The sequence below is a fragment of the Pongo abelii genome, chromosome 10 (assembly GCF_028885655.2).
Source record: "Pongo abelii isolate AG06213 chromosome 10, NHGRI_mPonAbe1-v2.0_pri, whole genome shotgun sequence".
Classification (NCBI taxonomy): Eukaryota; Metazoa; Chordata; class Mammalia; order Primates; family Hominidae; genus Pongo; species Pongo abelii.
In genome coordinates, this window is record NC_071995.2 from 102864817 (window position 1) to 102885520 (window position 20704).

General features: G+C 41.8%; 1 protein-coding gene and 1 pseudogene across 1 annotated transcript in view; both read left to right on the forward strand.

Annotated features, from left to right (window-relative positions):
* The window catches only part of LOC129049333 (thioredoxin reductase 1, cytoplasmic-like), a 44577-nt gene that overhangs the window by 11755 nt on the left and 12118 nt on the right, over positions 1–20704 (forward strand). The window lies entirely within an intron of this gene.
* Positions 19152–20185, forward strand: LOC100454230 (large ribosomal subunit protein uL6-like; annotated as a pseudogene).

The window sequence follows — 20704 nt, forward strand, 5'->3', positions numbered from 1 at the left end:
AGTACATTTCTGGAACCAGTTATCTGAAAGTAGTGATCCTTAAATTCACATCCTCCTCCTAAGATCTCTAGTGCAGTCTTGTCTTTTATATCAACTGCTGAGTAATGAATATATCTAGTAGGATATCTTTTTAATTTTATTTTTAAAATTGGTATACAAAAAAATAGACTTTTTGGTGTCCTTTTAATTTTTTATTATTTATTTTAATTTATTTCTTTTTGGAGAAAGGGTTTTGCTCTGTCACCCAGGCTGGTGTGCAATGGTGTGATTATAGCTCACAGCAGCTTCAAACTCCTGGGCTCAGGTGATCCTCCTGCTTGAGCCTCCTAAGTAGCTATGACCACAGGTGAGTGGTACCATGCCTGGCTAAGTTTTTTATTTTTATTTTTGTAGAAATGAAGTCTTCTTATGATGGCCAGACTGGTCTCAAACTCCTGACATCAAGCCATCCTCCCTCCTGGGCCTCCCAAAGTGCTGTGATTACAGGTGTGAGCCACGGTGTCTGGCCTTTGGTGTTCATTTTATGAATTTTAACATATGTATACATGATCAGGACACATAACAGTTCCATTACCCCACAAAATTTCACTCATGCTATCCCTTTGTGGTTACAGCCTCCCCAGTTGATTAGGATACAATTGTATTCCAATCTCTGGAACCACTGACCTGTTCTCTATCAGTATAGTTTTGTGTTTTCAGGAATGCCATATAAATGGAATCACAAAATAACATTTTGAGATTGATTTTTTCACACAGCATAATAGTTTTGAGATTCATCTAATTTGTCATGTGTATCTATAGTTTACTTCATTTTATTACTAAGTGGTATTACATTATACAAATGTACCATAATTTTTTTGTCCTTTCATTCATTGAAGGATATTTAGATTTTTTCCATTTTTTAGTGAGTATAGAGTTGCTATAAGCATTGGTATATAAGTTTTTAAAAAATTGATATATAAGGCTGGGTGCAGTGGCTCACACCTGTAATCCCAGCACTTTGCGAAGCCGAGGGAGGCAGATCACCTGAGGTCAGGAGTTAGAGACCAGCCTGACCAACATGGAGAAACCCCATCTCTACTAAAAATATAAAATTAGCTGGGTATGGTGTTGCATGCCTGTAATCCCAGCTACTGGGGAGGTTGAGGCAGGAGAATCACCTGAACCCAGAAGGCGGAGGTTGCGGTGAGCCGAGATTGTACCACTGCACTTCAGCCTGGCAACAAGAGCAAAACTCCGTCTCACAAAAAAAAAAAAAAAAAAAATTGGTATTTGATTAACATACCATAAATATAGGCTGGTCGTGGTGGCTTGCTCCAGTAATCCCAGCACTTTGGAGGCTGAGGCAGGTGGATCACCTGAGGTTGGGAGTTTGAGACCAGCCTGACCAACATGAAGAAACCCCGCCTCTACTAGAAATACAAAATTAGCCGGGCGTGGTGGCACATGCCTGTAATTCCAGCTACTCGGGAGGCTGAGGCAGGAGAATCGCTTGAACCCAGGAGGCAGAGATTGTGGTGAGCTGAGATTGCACCATTGCATTCCAGCCTAGGCAACAAGAGCGAAACTCTCTCTCAAAATAAATTGGGGGCGGGGGGAAATAACCGTTTAAAAGTGCACAGTTTAGAATGCAACCTTCACCACTATTGAATTTGAGAACATTTTCTTTTCTTTTCTTTTTTTGAGACGGAGTCTCGCTCTGTTGCCCAGGCTGGAGTGCAATGGTTTGATCTCGGCTCACTGCAACCTCCGCCTCCCAGGTTCACACCATTCTTCTGCCTCAGCCTCCTGAGTAGCTGGGACTACAGGCGCCTGCCACCACACCTGGCTAATTTTTGGTATTTTTAGTAGAGATGGGGTTTCACTGTGTTAGCCAGGCTGGTCTCGATCTCCTGACCTCGTGATCCACCCGCCTCGGCCTCCCAAAGTGCTGGGATTACAGGCGTGAGCTACCGCGCCCAGCCTAGAACATTTTCATTACTCCAGAAAGAAACCCCATACCCATTAGCAGTAAATTTTCACTCTTTCCCTAGCAATTGCTAGCCTACTTTCTGTCTCTATAGATTTGCCTATTCCAGGCATTACTTTTCTTTTTTTTTTTTGAGACAGGGTCTCACTTTGTCACCCAGGCTGGAGTGTAATGGTGTCATCTTGGCTCATTGCAACTTCTACCTCCTGGGCTCAAGCAATCCTCCCACCTCAGCCTCCTCAGTAGCTGGGACTACGGGCACACACCACCATGTCCGGCTAATTTTTGTATGTTTTGTAGAGTCAGGGTTTCACCGTGTTGCCCCGGCTGGTCTTGAACTCCTGAGCTCAAGTGATCTGCCTGCCTTGGCCTATTCTGGGCATTTCTTATAAGTGGAATCATACAATCTATGGTCTTTTATGAGTGGCTTCTTTCACTTAGCATAATATTTTCAAGGTTTATTCACATTGCAGCATGTATTAGTACTTCTTTTTATTGTTGAATAACAGTGCATTGTATGAATATACAACATTTTATTTTATTTTATTTTATCTTTTTTGAGATGGAGTCTCACTCTGTCGCCCAGGCTGGAGTGCAATGGCGAGATCTCAGCTCACTGCATCCTCCGCCTCCCGGGTTCAATCGATTCTCCTGCCTCAGCCTCCTAAGTAGCTGGGATTACAGGCGCACGCTACCACGCCTGGCTAATTTTTGTATTTTTAGTAGAGACGGGGTTGCACCATGTTGGCCAGGCTGGCCTCGAACTCCTGACCTTGTGATCTACCGGCCTCGGCCTCTCAAAGTGCTGGGATTACAGGCGTGAGCCACTGCGCCTGGCCAATTTTTATTTCTATTTTAACCAGTTCTTGGACATTTGGGTTGTTTCCACTTTTTGGCTGTTATGAATAATGCTGAGAACCATCATGTACAAGTTTCATGTACACATATATTTTTTATTTATCTTAGGCATATACTTTGAAATAGAATTGTTGGACCATGTGGTAACTATATGTTTAACATTTTTTTCATTTTTTTTTGAGACAGATTCTTGCTCTGTCGCCCAGGCTGAAGTGCAGTGGTGTGAACTTGGCTCACTGCAACCTCCACCTCCCGGTTCAAGCAATTCTCCTGCCTGAGCCTCCTGAGTAGCTGGGACTACAGGTGCGTGCCACCACGCCTGGCTAATTTTTGTATTTTCAGTAGAGATGAGGTTTCACCATGTTGGCCAGGATGGTCTCGAACTCCCAACCTCAGGTGATCCGCCCACCTCAGCCTCCCAAAGTGTTGAGATTACAGGCATGAGCCACTGCGTCCAGCCATGTTTAACTTTTTGAGGAATTTCTAAACTGTTTCCCAAAGTGTCTATACTATTTTACATTTCTGCCAGCAATGTATTAGAGTTCCAAATTTTCCACATCCTTGTTAACACTAGTTATTGTCTATCTTTTTTATTCTAGCCATCCTAGTGGTGTGAAGTGGTATCTCACTGTGGTTTGATTTGCATTTCCCTGATGAATAATGATGTTGAGCATATTTTCATGTGCTTACTGTTTATCTTCTTTGAATAAATGTCTGTTCAAAGTCTTTTTCCATTTTTTAATTGGGTTTTGTTTTGTTTTAAGGAGCAGAAAGTTTAATAGGCAAGAAAGAAGGAAGAAGCTCCCCCATACAGAGACAGAGGGAAAGGGCCTCCAAAGTCAAGAGGAAACCCTGTGTGGGGCAGAAAAGTGGCTGCTTATATGAGGAGGCTGGAGGAGGTGGTGTCTGATTTCCATAGGGCTCAGTGGATTGGTTTGATCAGGCATGTCATTCATGAAGCCCCTGAAAAATCTGGCCCTCCCACCCTAGTCTTTTAATATGCAAATGTAGGGAGCCATGATGTTTTACACACGTGGGGATATGTGGGCGTGACCATGTTGCCAGGCACATGTCGGGCAAGGGCAAGAAAAAGAGGGTGGGAATCACCATATTTGGGTGGACCCAGTTTCTAATGGCCTGCATTTGCATTTCAAAGGTTGCCTGCCTGGCTCTAAGAGCCCGGTCTTTCCTGCTAGACAAGAAACGTTTCTGGAGCTGCTTTAAAAGAAACGAGAACTTCCCAAGGACCCCCTTTCCTGTCTCTCTGCCTAAAATAATTTATTAATAACTCCTATAACATTCTCCCCTGTGGAGAGGTCACCCTAACTTCTGTTAGGGGGTTTTGGGCGACAACTATTTCTGGCTACTTCCTGCTGAAAAGGGGTGTTGAATGGGGAACAGCAGCTAAGGCCCCTCCTGGGGTGGATTTAAGGGTCCTCAGAAGAATGGCGTGTCCATGCATGGTTCAGTTTGCAGCAGCATTTGGAGTTGGATTGCTTCTAGGCGAGAGGAAACAATTTGAGTTATAGTATTGAGAATACAAGGTTCAAATATTAATACAAGACATATAAGCAAGAGAGGGCTTAATACAGGGGTTAACCAATTCCATATAAAAGACTGGAATGCATTAAAGAGGGATTGTAGCCACTCGGGGCTGAAGCATCCATTTTTCCCTCAGCCTGTCAATAATTTTGATTTGATCTTTAAGTACCTATAACCCTATTGCAAATAGTAGAGTGAGTATAGCAGTTCCCATCAGTGTGGTGTAGTAAATAATTTTCATCTAAAATTTTATTTGCCAAGATATAGAATTTCCCTCTGGGGGGGTCTATGAAGTTCCTTGGTTTTATTTTCCCAAACACAGAAACCTCTGGGTTATGGGCACCCTACTCACTTTCATTACCTGGCAGAATTTGCAGGATAATTGCCCAGAACTAGCATATTGATCCAGATTTTTACATTACCCATCCCTTTTTGTTTCTTCCAAGCTGCAGGAGATCACCACTTGATCCACAGGAATAAGCAGGGTTAGTTTAAAATGTAGGCAAAAAGCTTAAAAACAATTAACGAGACTAGGATTTAATGACAAATGTATGATAAGCTTTGGAGAACAATTTCTCTCTCCAGTCCTTATTTTTGGTAAAAACAAATTATCATAGGACTGTGTGTGTTGTTCATAGAATAAACTTTAGTCTTATACTTGGCCTGATTATTTGCATAAAGTGTAGCAAGAATGGTTATTTCTGCATAGGACTTTTGGATTGGCTTTGATGAAACACTATTCCACGAGGAATTTCAGATAAGACCTTTAAAGCCAAGCCCAGCTATGGGATTGTATCCTCAAATATCTGTAAGTTGGGTGATCCTCTTCTCTTTGAGGTCCCAAGATAAACTTGGAGCTCCTGGCCTATTAGAAAGTGACATTCTTAGGCTGGCACGGTGGCTCACGCCTATAATCCCAACACTTTGGGAGGCCAAGGCAGGCAGATCACGAGGTGAAGGGATCAAAACTATCCTGGCCAACATGGTGAAACCCCTCATCTCTACTAAAAATACAAAAATTAGCTGGGTGTGGTGGTACACAACTGTAATCCCAGCTACTTGGGAGGCTGAGGCAGGAGAATTGCTTGAACCTGGGAGGTGGAGATTGCAGTGAGCCAATGGAGCTACTGCACTCCAGCATGGGTGACAGAGCAAGACGCTGCCTGAAAAAAAAAAAGAAAGCGACGTTCTTTACTGACCACAGGTTAGGAACCCTGTGCGGGGACTGGGTAGACAAGACATGAGGCCAGTTCTCCCCAAGGGCTTTTATTGGCTCTGCATGTCAAGCTTGATTCCTTAAAGAGAAACACACCCTTTCAGTCAAAGCCTTGATCGTGTTAGACATAAATTTTCAGTGCTGCAAAGGAAATAGCACTCGAATATGAATTTTCTCAGCAAGGCAACTTTACTTTTCTGCAGAAAAGATGCTTCTAAGAAGCCTGATTGTCATGAGAGCATACCAAACAAAGAAAAGCAGAGGTTTTTATCCCTGACACATTGGGTCCTTACTGCCATGTCCTATCTCCATTGGCTGGAGCTGGACTGCACAATCTAGACTGATCCTGATTGGCTAAAAACTTAAAACTTTCCTAAATAGGTAAATGCACAATGGAGAACAAAAGAAGGAAGGGGGTTGTTTACAAACTAGGAGAATAATAACATTTCCAAATAAGGAAGAGATGTATGCTGTAAGCTGGGAATGCCTGGGCATTTTCAGACATGTCTGAGCAGGTAATAAGCCAGAACAAATAACTTGGTTAAAGTACAAGGACATAGAATGTACTTATTCCCTTAATATATTTAACAGCTACGTAGGGCTTAACAAAGAGTTACTAGCAAAAAGCAAGGAAGCTTGAAGGAAGTTAGTTTTTAAAAGAAATTATTATTTCTAACATTTATTATTTATTCTTTAACAAAAAGGGAAACTTTGAAGAGGAACTTTTTACTTTTCATGGTAAAATAACCAATTTTTCCAGTTGTGTCCTGTTGACAAAGAAAAATGGATTTTTATTGCACTGATGCAAACAATTATATTGCCATAAGTTAAGAGTACTCACAGAGAGTTTCCAAATTCTAGAGGAACCAGACAGAGAAAAATAAAAATCCTCCGAATTTTGTTCACAGGAGTATACCTTACTCATTTTTTTCTGGAGGGAGTTTCGCTCTTGTTGCCCAGGCTGGAGTGCAATGGTGCAATCTCAGCTCACTGCAACCTCCACCTCCCAGGATCAAGTGATTCTCCTGCCTCAGCCTCCCGAGTACCTGGGATTACAGGTGCCAGCCACTACACCTGGCTAATTTTTGTATTTTTAGTAGAGATGGGGTTTTGCCATGTTGGCCAGGCTGGTCTTGAACTCCTGACCGCAAGTGATCTGCCTGCCTCGGCCTCTCAAAGTGCTGGGATTACAGGCGTGACCCACCGCACCTAGCCCCCTTACTCAATTATTTAGGGCTGTAAATATTTCAAAATAAGTTTCCGTAACTCTGAAAATCAAAACAGGATCAGCAATATTTCAAGCAAAAGTCAAAAAGGTTGCTTTAACTTTCTGGGTGCAGTCCATTTAGTTAACTCTTATTTTGCTTGATATTTGTGAATATGTCAGTTCTGTATGAGTCCCATACATTCTTCTTCTATTTCAATATTACAATCTTCAAAGCTATTAAAAACCTGTGTTTGAGAATACCTGTTAAAGTCCTTAATATAGCTTGATTATAAACTGTCTTTGAGAAGGAACAAAGCAAGACAATTTGTTTGCGAATGACAAAATTTGCAGGAGTTACAGTTAAAAACATGGCTATAGACTACCTATTTTCATTTTGATGACACTTGCATTTTGCCAATAATCCTTGAGACTGTTTTTATTTCTTAAAGTCACATGAACTAAAAAATATTTGATTTAAGCACATCTTTTTCTTTTTTTAAGACGAAGTCTTGCTCTGTCACTCAGGCTGGAGTGCAGTGGCATGATCTCAGCTCACTGCAACCTCTCCCTCCCAGGTTCAAGTGATTCTTCTGCCTTAGCCTCCCAAGTAGCTGGGACTACAAGCATGCATCACCATGCCTGGTGAATTTTTGTATTATTAGTAGAGAAGGGGTTTCACCATATTGGCCACACTGGTCTTGAACTCCTGAGCTCATGATCCACCCGCCTCAGCCTCCCAAAAGTGCTGGGATTACAGGTGTGAGCTGCTGTGCCTGGCCAAAAAGCAACTAATTTTTAAAAGAGTAAACCTTTTAAAGTCGGGGGGGGAAAAAAAAAGAAGCCTTCCAAAAATTAACTCATGTATTTGACCTCTCATGGAGGAATGTTACACTGCTTCTGAGCCAAACTCTAACTGCAGCTAGAATAGGCAGCTCTGCAAACAGAAGAAAATTTTGGAGATGAGCAATATATCTCCTATAGTAGGCCAGAAGGGAAAAGAAAAAATAGGGAAGGCAAAGAAATAGGGGGAACACCCTTCCCAATAGGAAAAGAGGGAATACCTCTTGATGACCCTCAATTGGAACTCCTTTCTATGGTGTTTTTCCTTCTTTTCCAGTTTAAAATGGCTTCTATCTCTTATATAATGTTCTTCCAACCTGGGAAAAGTTAATTTTCCAAATCTTAAAATGCTTGGCTTAGAGTTCAGCTGGGGGAAGGTGTTGGAAATAAGAGCTCGGAGTCGCAAAGAAAATGAGCACTCAAAGAATTTCTCAGCAAGCCAAATTGACTTCTGCAGAAAGGTGCTGCTCGTTCTTCTGGTCACTGTGAGAGCACACTGAACAAAGGAGGGAAGGGTTTTTATCCCTAATGCAGTCAGTCCTTGCTACTGTGTCCGATCCCCACTGGTTGGGATCAGACTGCACAATCTAAGCTGATCCTGATTTGCTACTTCAAATGGAGCAGGGGTGGGGGCTACAGAAGTAAGGGTGCCAAATAAGGAACAGATGTGGGTTGTTACAGATTGGGAATGGATGTGGGTACAGATTGGGAACGGCTGGAAGGTTGTTTACCGTACCTAGGGGCAAGGAGGCAAGGAAGTTAGGCTTTGAAAATAGAGGACAAGCGGAACCTTTAAAGAAGAACTCACTGTTTCCCACAAAGGGAACCCAGAAGCCTGACATGCGAGCAAGAGGGTAAAAAGGTTTACCAGTCGGGCTTTTGGCTTATCTCTCCTTGTGCAAACCAGTAAAAGGGATACTAAGGATCATTGTTTATATTCTCTGTAAATTTATAGTTAATGAAAAAGGATTTGTAAGGTTAGTCTTAAGCTGTAGACAATCTGGTGTGCTTTGCATGTCTTTCTGTGTGGTTCTGTTGAGGAAAGGGTATCTTAGGTTAGAATGCAGGCCCAGAAACCCATAAGCATGCTGTTTGAGCCACCCCAACAAAATGGTAACAAACTTGGCTACAAGCCTCCATGTTGTTTCATGTCCTTGGGAACATAACCTGTAACCATGTGGCAATACTTTATTTTAGTCCCTGCCATTTTACAATGGTGGCTGTCTTCTTGTAGTAAGTCAGTTCCTGGGTGAGGGCCACAAAATCAAGTAAACCAGTTAATCTGGGTGGTGCCAGCTGATCCATCAAGGGCAGGGTTTACAAAATATCTTAAGCACTAACCTTAAGAGCGGTTTAGAGGGGGTCAAAATCTTGTAGCCTCCAGCTGCAGGCTCCTGGGCCATGGTTTCTAATCTTGTGGCTAGTTTCTTGGTCTGCTCCCAGGCAAGAGGGAAGTATATCTTGGGAAATGGCTGTTATCATCTTTGTTTTAGACTATAGACTGTAAACCTGACTCCTCCCAAAGTTGGTTCGGCCTACACCAGGGATGGGCAAGGACAGCTTGGGGGCTGAAAACAAAATGGAGTTGTTTGGGTCAGATCTCTTTCACTGTCTCAGTAACAATTTTGCAATGACAGTTTCAAAAGCTTCCTATCACTCCTTTGAAAATACCTTGTACACTTGCATTAAGTCATAACCTAATTAAGGCTCGTTGGTTTCACCTGTGAGGTTACTGTTTATAAAGTTCAAAAGCCAAAAATCTTAACTGCTTGGCATGGCTAAAGTTGAGTAAAGGGATTTTAAAGGATTTTCTTAAAGAGCACTCAGCTTAATTAAAAGTTCAGGCATGGTGGCTCACACCTGTAATTCCAGCACTTTGGGAGGCTGAGATGGGAGGATCACCTGAGGTCGGGAGTTTGAGACCAACCTGACCAACATGGAGAAACCCTGTCTCTACTAAAAATACAAAATTAGCCGGGTGTGGTGGTGCATGTCTGTAATCCCAGCTACTTGGGAGGCTGAGGCAGGAGAATTGCTTGAACCCCGGAGGTGGAGTTGCGGTGAGCTGAGATTGCGCCACTGCATGCCAGCCTGGGCAACAAGAGTGAAAACTCTGTCTCAAAAAAAAAAAAAAAAAGTGGATATTCAAGCTACAGGGTTATAGGTATATTTAAGGCCTTTATGGTTTTCTCTTCTTGGATCTTGTTTTTCTGGAAAAAGGCTCTTTTCTTCTCAGTTGACTGAATTATTTTTCTCCATTTTTTGTCTTACCACTCTTAATGCATGCATGAGAGGCCCTAAGATAACTTCTGGTAACATGGGACTCCTGGAGAAAAACAGAGGAGGCACCACAGACTCCGTTCTGGGGGGGTTGCGGGGGGAACAAGAAACAAATCAAAAAAACCTCTGTTTTCCTCATGAAACTCTCCAAATTAAAAGCAGATAGTTCCCTCAAAATCAAAGGCTCTGTACTGTTATGTATCGTGTTATCTACCGCTTTTGAGTTTTGGGGGTATCAAATTACTTCACATTGTGGGAGAGCTTTGGTGTGTAATAACTTACAGTGTAGAAAATACACTGTAAGGGGTGGCTAATAGTAGTTATAAATCAGAGAATCATGCTCTCGGCCATCTGAAAGATATGGAAACATCCCCACCCCCCAATAAGAGATGAGACTCCCTTGAGGGATGGGCTAATTACAAAATAAGCCAATTAGCTTGGGGTTGCCTTGCAATGAAATGCATGGTAGAAGCACTACACTGTCTTCTCCCATAGTATCTTCCTCCTTTTGGGAACCCAAAATCCAGTATAAAATGGCACTGTTAATTTTAGGGATCTGTCTTTGCCTTCAGTTGTGCCTGCTTATTAGGCCCTAAAAAATGCATACTACCCGGCCCTGTTCCTCCAAGGGTTTCACTCTAAAGCCAGTAATACAATTAAGAAACTGGCAAATGAAGAATCTTAACAAGTGCTGAATATTCTGTCTGTGTTGTTATATATGTGTTGTGTGTATTGTCTATAAAAAGAGCTCTAATTGATTGGCTTAAAGAAAAATAAGCACTAGGCCAGACGTGGTGGCTTACGCCTGTAATCCCAGCACTTTGGGAGGCCGAGGCAGGCGGATCATGAGATCAGGAGTTCAAGACCAGCCTGGCCAATATGGTAAAACCGTCTCTACTAATAATACAAAAATTAGCTGGGTGTAGTGGTGCATACCTATAGTCCCAGCTACTCGGGAGGCTGAGGCAGAAGAATCGCTTGAACCAAGGAGGCTGAGGTTGCAGTGAGCTGAGATCACGCCACTGCACTCCAGCCTGGGCGACAGAGCGAGACTTCATCTCAAAAAAAAAAAGAAAAAAAGGAAAAAGAAAAATAAACGCTTAAATATTTTCTAGTTCACATGACTTTAAGAAATAAAAATAGTCTCAAGGATTATTGGTAACATGGAAGCGTCATCAAAATGCAAATAGGTGGTCTACAGTCATGTTTTTAACTGTAACCTGCAAATTTTGTCATTCGCAGACAATTGTCTTGCTTTGTTCTTTCTCAAAAGATGGTTTATAATCAAGCTATGTTAAGGACGTTAACAGGTGTTTTCAAATGCAGGTTTTTAGTAGCTTTTAAGATTGTAACATTGACATAGAGAAAGAATGTATGGGACTCATAAAGAACTGACATGTTCACAAATATCAAGCAAAACACAAGTTAACTAAATGGATTGCACTCAGAAAGTTAAAGCAACTTTTTTGACTTTTGCTTGAAATATTACTGATCCTTGTTTTGTTTTTCAGAGTCAAGGAAACTTACTTTGAACTATTTACAGCCTTAAAAAAAAAGATGTTGTGGGTTTTTCATAGATGGCCTTTATCAGGTAGAAAAGTTTCCTTTTATTCCTAGTTTGTTGAGTGTTTTTATCATGAAAGGGTGTTAGATTCTGTCAAATGTTTGCATCTATTGAAATAACCATGTGGTTTTCGTTCTTTATTCTATTAATATGATATATTGCATTGATTGATTCTCATATGTTTAATCAACCTGTGCAAGGTTTATCCTGGGATAAATTTCACTCAGTCATGGTGTATAAAATTTTTATATATTGCTGGATTTGGTTTGTTAATGTTTTGTGGATAATTTTTTTTGTCTATGTTTACAAAGGGCATTGATCTGTGGTTTTCTTTTCTTTTCTTTTTTTTGCGACAGAGTCTTGCACTGTTGCCCAGGCTGGAGTGCAATGGTGTGATCTCAGCTCACTGCAACCTTTGCCTCCCAGGTTCAAGCAATTCTCCTGTCTCAGCCTCCCAAGTAGCTGGGATTACAGGTGCCTGCCACCACACCCTTTTCATGTGATGCCCTTGTCTGGTTTTGGAATCAGGGTAATACCAATCTCATAGAATGAATTGGAAAGTATCCCCTCCTCTTCTGTTTTTGGAAAGAGTGTGAAAAATTGGTGATAATTCTGTGTTAGACGTTTGGGAGAATTTATCAGCAAATCATCTGAGCCTGGGCTTTTCTTTGTGGGAATTTTTTTTTTTTTTTTGAGACGGAGTTTTGCTCTTGTTCCACAGGCTAGAGTGCAATGGCACGATCTCGGCCCACTGCAACCTCTGCCTCCCGGGTTCAAGCGATTCTTCTGTCTCAGCCTCCCGGGTAGCTGGGATTTCAGGCGTGTGCTACTACAACTGGCAAATTTTTTGTTTTTTTAGTAGAGACGGGGTTTCACCATGTTGGTCAGGCTGGTCTTGAACTCCTGACCTCAGATGATCCTCCTGCCTCAGCCTCCCGAAGTGCTGGGATTACAGGTGTGAGCCACCGTGCCTGGCCAAGAGTTTTTATTACTATTTCAATCTCTTGTCTATTCAAGATTATAAGTCTATTTAGCTTCTCATTCCCTTTTTTTTCCCTAGGCTCAAGTGATTCTCATGCCTCAGCCTCCCAAGTAACTGGGATTACAGGTACGTGCCACCACGCCTGGCTAAATTTTGTATTTTTAGTAGAGTCAGGGGTTTCGCCTTGTTGGCCATGCTGGTGTCCAACTCCTAGCCTCAGGTGATCCACCCACCTTGGCCTCCCAAAGTGCTAGGATTACAGGCGTGAGCCATCGCACCCCGCCTCATTTCTTCTTGACTCAGTTTGGGTAATCATGTCTTTCTAGGAATTTGTTCATTTCATGTAGGGTATCTAATTCGTTGGCATATAATTGAATTTTTTATACTGTTAATATGAGCAGTCTAAACCAGCCTTGCATTCCCAGGACAAACCCCACTAGCTCGTGGAATATTATTATTCCTTTTGTATATTGCTGGATTCAATTTGCCATAATTTTTTTGAAGAATTTTGCATCTTTGTTTATGAGGGATATTGATTTACAGTTTCCTTTTCTTGTACTGTCTCTGTCTAGTTTGAGTATCAGGATACTACTGACCTCATAAAATAAGTTTGAAAATGGCCCCTCCCCTTGTATTTTCTAGACAAGATTGTATAGATTGGTAGGGTATCTTTTATTAAGTTTTATTTTCCTCCAGATATCCTGTTTGTAGGTGTGTGTGAGAAACAGAAAATGTTACTGAATCAGAGAGAGTCTTAAGTACCATTGTTTTCTACAGTTTTCTCTTAAACCTTGGGGTTAAAAGAAATCTGTTGAAATACAGTGTAACCACGTCTTATTTCTCAACTTTTTGTGAGAGATCTCAACTGGGAAGATTGATTGAGGTAGTTTCTTTTAAGCCCTGTTGTTGGTCACATTGACTGAACATTTTAGTGAACTAGGATTACTCCACTTACTGGATATTCTTAATACTAAGGTAACAATATGAAAAAAGAATGTATTTTCTGTATATATGTATAAAGCATATTTAGTGAAATTGTGAGAGTTATTGGTCTAGTATAGGCAAGAGAACTTTTTAGCTTAATTTAGTTCTCAACTGGTGTATAGTATGTGTTTATATGAAGGATCAGTTTAGTAATTGTCCATAGATTCCTTTTATATTTTAATGACTGTAATTCAGGTTTTACAATCAGAAAAAGCACCTACATTGTCTTCTGTGTATATGTTTTTTGTCCAGAAAAGATATCTTTGTGGAATTTTTTTTTTTTTGGAGTGTTGCTCTGTCACCCAGGCTGGAGTGCAATGGCACTATCTTGACTCACTGCAACTTCTGCCTCCTGGGTTCAAGCGATTCTCTTGCCTCAGCCTCCTGAGTAGCTGGGACTACAGGCGCCCGCCACCATGCCTGGCTAATTTTTGTATTTTTAGTAGAGACGGGGTTTCACCGTGTTAGCCAGGATGGTCTCGATCTCCTGACCTCATGATCCACCCGCCTTGGCCTCTCAAAGTGCTGGGATTACAGGCGTGAGCCACTGAGCCCAGTTTTTTTTTTTTTCTTTTTTTGAGATGGAATCTCGATCTGTCGCCCAGGCTGGAGTGCAGTGGCACTGTCTCGGCTCACTGCAACCTCTGCCTCCCAGGTTCAAGTGATTCTCCTGCCTCAGCCTCCCAAGTAGCTGGGGCTACAGGCTCACACCAACATGCCCGGCTAATTTTTGTATTTTTCAGTAGAGATGGGGTTTCACCATGTTGGCCAGCCTGGTGTCGAATTCCTGACCTGGTGATCCGCCCGTCTCAGCATCCCAAAGTACTGAGATTACAGACGTGAGCCACCGTGCCCGGCTGCCAATGGCATTTCTCTCACAGATGAGAAAAGTCTGATTTCTTTTTTTTTGAGACGGAGTTTTGCTATTGTTGCCCAGGCTGGAGAGCAATGGCAAATCTCGGCTCACCGCAAACTCCGCCTTCCAGGTTGAAGGGATTCTTCTGCCTCAGCCTGCCGAGTAGCTGGGATTATAGGCATGTGCCACAATGACTGGCTAATTTTGTATTTTTAGTAGAGACGGACCTTCCATGTTGGTCAGGCTGGTCTCAAACTCCTGACCTCAGGTGATTCGCCCGCCTCAGCCTCCCGAAGTGCTGGGTTTACAGGCGTGAACCACCACACCCAGCCAGTCTGATTTCTTTTTAAATTTTACTTTTATTTATTTATTTATTTATTTATTTTGTAGAGATGGGTTCTCACTATGTTGCCCAGGCTAGTCTTGAACTCCTAGGCTCAAGTGATGCTCCTTCCTCAGCCTCCCTGTTGGGATTACAAGTGTGAGCCACCATGCTCAGTGAAAAGTGTGATTTCTTAAGTCAGTTTTAAAAGGTAATATACTAAGAAAAACTTTAACATTTTATTTTTTCATTTAACATCTTTTATTTTTTATACTAATGATTTTTTTTTTTTTTTTTTTTGAGATGGAGTCTCACTGTCGCCCAGACTAGAGTGCAGGGCACGATCTCAGCTTACTGCAACCTCCACCTCCCTGGTTCAAGCAATTCCCCTGCCTCAGCCTCCTGAGTAGCTGGGATTACAGGCGCACACCGCCACACCTGGCTATTTTTTTGTATTTTTAGTAGAGATGGGGTTTCACCAAGTTGGCCAGAGTGGTCTTGAACTCGTGACCTCAGGTGACCCACCCGCCTTGGCCTCCCAAAGTCCTGGGATTACAGGCATGAGCCACTGTGTCCGGCCTACTAATGATTTTTTAAAAGCTGTGTAGTGGCTGGGTGCGGTGGCTCACGCCTGTAATCCCAGCACTTTGGGAGGCCGAGGTGGGTGGATTATGAGGTCAGGAGTTCAAGACCAGCCTGGCCAAGATGGTGAAACCCTGTCTGTACCAAAGATACAAAAATTAGCCAGGCATGGTGGCACATGCCTGTAGTCCCAGCTACTTGGGAGGCTGAGGCAGGAGAATTGCTTGAACCCCGGAAATGGAGGTTGCAGTGAGCCGAGATCATGCCATTGCACTCCAGCCTGGGTGACAAGAGCGAAACTCCGTCTAAACAAAGAAAAGCTCTGTAGTATTGCTTTTAAAATGATTTTTCTTATCTTATTAACAGCATCAATATTAAATTTACAGCTAGGTGAAAGAAAGGGTATGTTTTTCTTCTTCCATTTGGTCCTTCAGTACCTCTTCCACGTTCCCTGTGGTAGAGCCCAACCCTGACAGGAGACTCTTGGGGCTGAGTGATCCAGTAAACCAAGACTAACCCCCACCCCCTCCTACCTCAAACACACAATGTCTAGTTACAGTGGTAGCCTACATGGATTTCTGGTGTAATTTCTCTTATCATGAACCATTCCATAAACCAGTCCTCTGTGGAAGAGAGAGTTCCTTTCAAATGTGTATTCTCAGGCTCACACAGGCACTGAATCCTGGACCTGGCATATAATCATATTAGAATACAACTGTGGAGTGAGGCAAGTGGGAATTCTTGGCTAGGACCCTAACATAACTAAGGTTTAATCTTAACCTTAAATAAGACTCCTTTAAAGGAGGTACAAGCACAAGAGCTATAACCAGGATATTGTAGTCCTTTTTATAGCACTTAAATTCTTCTTATGACATTTATTTGTAAAAACTAAAAATCCTTTTAAGGCTAAAAAACCTACCTAGGGTTTTATTTCAATTTGGTAAATAAATACTACTAATAACTAAGATGTACTTATTATTAATTTCAACACTAGAAATTCATTATCATGTCCTTTTAGGGAGTCTTTAGTCTTCCTTCCTTGTGTTTCCATAAAGACTTCTGTTTTATTTTTCCAGCTTGTCTCATATCCTACAGACTTTCAGAAACACATATAACTACCTTCTTGTCTTCACTTGATTTGTAGACACTGTAATGGGTATAGCTTACCCATTTAAGCTTCCCCACTCTTAGGTCTTTCATGGAGTAACTTCTTTACTTAATGGGGTCTTGTCAGACCCAAGAGTAATATTTGTGTGTCTTGTGGGTTGAATAAAATATTGTAATAATTCTTACTTTGTTAAAAGGAATCTTCTGAGAGTGGTGTGTGTTTGCCATACTCTTTGCGCTTGAACTGAATAAGTTTTGTTAAGAGGTCTGGGGTTCTGTGGAAATCCTTGATTTCTTCTGACTTGCAGTCCAGTTGCTTTTAACCACAGGCAACAAGTAAAAATATGTGCATGACAAACCTGTAAACCAGAAAGTGATGACAGCAGGCGGAGTGGCGTGCTGTAAAATTTTTATCATCACACTTGAAGTGATCGTGTTGCTCATTAATGGCAAAAACTCAAGTTCTAACACATGGCAGTTTTAGTCTGTGTTTAGCCTTGCCATGTGCTTTCATCTGCCAGGCTCCTCTTTGCTTTCCCCTTTGTTTCCCTGCTTTGAAGTTCATTCATTGTCCTGGTTTACTGTGAAATGCCACTTGAGGTTAACTCAAAATAGGAGAGTGGCTTTATTACCTGTGCTTTCATACTACCTTTCTGTTTTCCAGTTTCCCCCAGTTAAGTTGCATTCCTTACATACCATGATGTTCCTCTGTTGTCAAACTAGAGCTTCTTCCCACAGCTAAGTGGCTGATCAAGGTTTCTCCAAAGAGATAAGTATCAGTTATATAGCTCTCTAAGCAATGTGTAGACTGAGAGCCACTCAAAACCTGGCTCTCTGCAGGCTTTCAGGTGGCAGTAGTCATGGGTGAGAGTCAGTGGTTTTGGCAGGTACAAGCACATATGAATTGTATGAAGATGTTTCTTGAGGAGGAGTGTCCTGGAGTGGAAGTGTTTTCCTTTAGTAATCCCACAGTTCAAATATCTTGCTTTATATCCCTAAGAGTACAAAGATTTCAATGAATTTCTCTGTTTAGTGAAGTCAGAGACAGGAACAAATGCAATAGGCTGGTATGCAACTTTAATTTTTTTTTTTTAAGTTTGGGAAATACAGGAAAGAAAAGTCATGGATAATTCTGTCATGCCAATATAACTAATATGACCATTTTGCACATTCTTTTTCAGGATTCCTATATGTCGATTTCACAGAATTGTAAAACTGTGGTACATAGGACTTGGTATTCTAGGTTTTTAAAAAACTAATAATTGTGTCAAACTATTTCCACATTATTTTGAATCTTGAATGGTATGCAGCCACTAAATAAGGTTAGAACAAGAGAGCTACTGTAATTTAGCCATTCCTCTAATGTCAGACATGTGTTGTTTCTAATTTTTTGCAACAGCTAATGATGTTATAATGAAATTGTTGGTAATAATTGGATAAAAAGAAGGGATTGAAGACAGGGAAAAGAAAGGGGTGTAGGCTGTAGAGCAGGGAGAGAACCTCTTTGCAGCTTAGCCTTGGGAGAGAGAAAGGCTGAGGCAAGGTATAACTTTGTCCCTGTATCTAGAAAGGTTATGGACATGTTCAGGAGGTCGGGAATGGTGAGTATTGATAGGCCTGTGGCCTGTTTTGTTCCACTGGGTTTTACAGGAAGTTAACATGATTGATCCTAAAGCTATAGCACTTTTATTGAAAGGGAATTTGGGACTATCCCCATTTAACTAGGTGATAGTAGCTATGTTAATAAAAACTACTGAAAGTTTTCCCTAAGAGAAGGCTAGGAGGTAGGGGTCTTTCAATGTTTTCATTATTTTAGATTTTTTTTTTTTAAAGGCTGGTCATCACAAATAAGAATACTGAGTTAAGGCGGGGCGCGGTGGCTCACGCCTGTAATCCCAGCACTTTGGGAGGCTGAGGCAGGTGGGTCACCTGAGGTTGGGAGTTCCAGACCAGCCTGACCAACATGGTGAAACCCCGTCTCTACTAAAAATACAAAATTAGCCGGGCGTGGTGGCACATGTCTGTAATCCCAGCTACTCAGGAGGCTGAGGCAGGAGAATCACTTGAACCCGGGAGGCAGAGGTTGCAGTGAGCTGAGATCGCACCATTGCACTCCAGTCTGGGCAACAAGAGTGAAACTCCATCTGAAAAAAAAGAAAAGAATACTGAGTTAAAAGGTATGGCCATCTCAGGAGGTTGCAGTGAGCCGAGATCCGAGATTGAGCCACTGCACTCTAGCCTGGGTGTTGGAGCAAGACCCTGTCTCAAAAAAAAAAAGAAAAAAAAGTATGGCCATTTGAGTAGTTTTTGACCCACACTGTCAAATTGTTTTCCGAAAGAATAGTATTAGCTTGTGTTACACAGCCCTATGGACTCACTTCGGTGTACATTTATCAGCACTGGGAGTTTTCATTTTTTTTGTATGTAAGAAATGACATTTTGGGGCCAGGTGTGGTGGCTCACGCCTGTAATCCCAGCACTTTGGGAGGCTGAGGCAAGTGGATCATGAGGTCATGAGATCGAGACCATCCTGGCTAACACAGTGAAACCCCGTCTCTACTAAAAAAATACAAAAAAATTAACCAGGCGTGGTGGCAGGCGCCTGTAGTCCCAGCTACTCAGGAGGCTGAGGCAGGAGAATGGCGTGAACTGGGAGGTGGAGGTTGCAGTGAGCAGAGATTGCACCACTGCACTCCAGCCTGGGCGACAGAGCGAGACTCCATCTCAAAAAAAGAAAAAAGAAAAAAAAAAAGACATTTCATCGCTTGAATCTGCATTTCTCATTATGATATAAAAATAAAATAAATAGATCTTTTATTCTATTTTCTTTCTAATGAATTGGCTGTTTTTGTTCTTTATTCATTTTATCATTTGTGGTCCTGTTGTTTTCTTACCAATTTGCTGGAGTTATTTTTGTTGTTTTATTCTTTTTTTTTCCCTACAAGTATTTTCCCTATGCTGCTCTTTCACCTTATACAAAACTATTATCTTTCTTTGCTGCATCTACTGCAAGAATGAAGATCATTCTCAGCAATCAGACTCTTGACATTACTCTGAAGGGACACACAGTGATTGTGAAGGGCCCCAGAGGAACCCTGTGGAGGGACTTCAATTACATCAATGTAGAAAGAACTCAGAAAAAAAAGAGGCACCGGATTGACAAATGGTGGGGAAACAGAAAGGAGCTGGCTAGCATTCGGATTCTTTGTAGCCATGCATAGAAGGGTATAACAAGGGTGTTACAATGGGCTTCCGTTACAAGATAAGGTCTATGTATGCTCACTTCCCCATCAACGTCCTTATCCAGGAGAATGGATCTCTTGTTGAAATCCGAAATTTCTTGGCTGAAAAATACATCTACAGGGTTTGGATGAGGCCAGGTGTTGCTTGTTCAGTATCTCAAGCCCAGAAAGATGAATTAATCCTTGAAGGAAATGACGTTGACCTTGTTTCTTTTTTTTTTTTTTTGAGACGGAGTCTCGCTCTGTCACCCAGGCTGGAGTGCAGTGGCGCGATCTCGGCTCACTGCAAGCTCCGCCTCCTGGGTTCACACCATTCTCCTGCCTCAGCCTCCCGAGTAGCTGGGACTACAGGCACCCGCCACCGCGCCCAGCTAATTTTTTGTATTTTTGGTACAGACGGGGTTTCACCGTGTTAGCCAGGATGGTCTCGATCTCCTGACCTCGTGATCCGCCTGCCTCGGCCTCCCAAAGTGCTGGGATTACAGGCGTGAGCCACCGCGCCTGGCCGACCTTGTTTCATATTCAGTGGCTTTGATTCAGCAAGCCACAAACGGTTAAAAACAAGGATATCAGGAAATTTTGGGATAGTATCTTTGTCTCTGAAAAAGAAACTATTCAGCAGGCTAATAAATAAGATCTAAGAGTTATAGAAACTATAGATACAAGTTTCTATAGTTATACAAGTTTCCAGCTATAGAAACAAGATGCCGGATGATTCCTAAGACCTATTTGTGATATTTAAATGATACAATAAAAGACCTATTGATTTGGGGGAAAAAACCCAAAAAACTATTGTTATTTTACGGTATATTCTGTTGCTCTTTTTGTTTGTATTTACTTCTAAGTTGGGAAGTTATTACTCACTAGAGATATAGGAAAGGTTCCATTTAATATGCTGTGTTATACAATAATAAAATGAAAAAACTTTTCCCCAAATTATCAAGTCATCATTGCCATACTATTTTGAAAGTACATTTTATTGCTTTGTGATGGTTTTTTTTTTTAAGATGGAGTCTCGCTCTGTCACCAGGCTGGAGTGCAGTGGCGTGATCTCGGCTCGCTGCAACCTCTGCCTCCCGGGTTCAAGCCATTCTCCTGCCTCAGCCTTCTGAGTAGCTGGGATTACAGGTGTGCACCACCATACCCAGCTAAT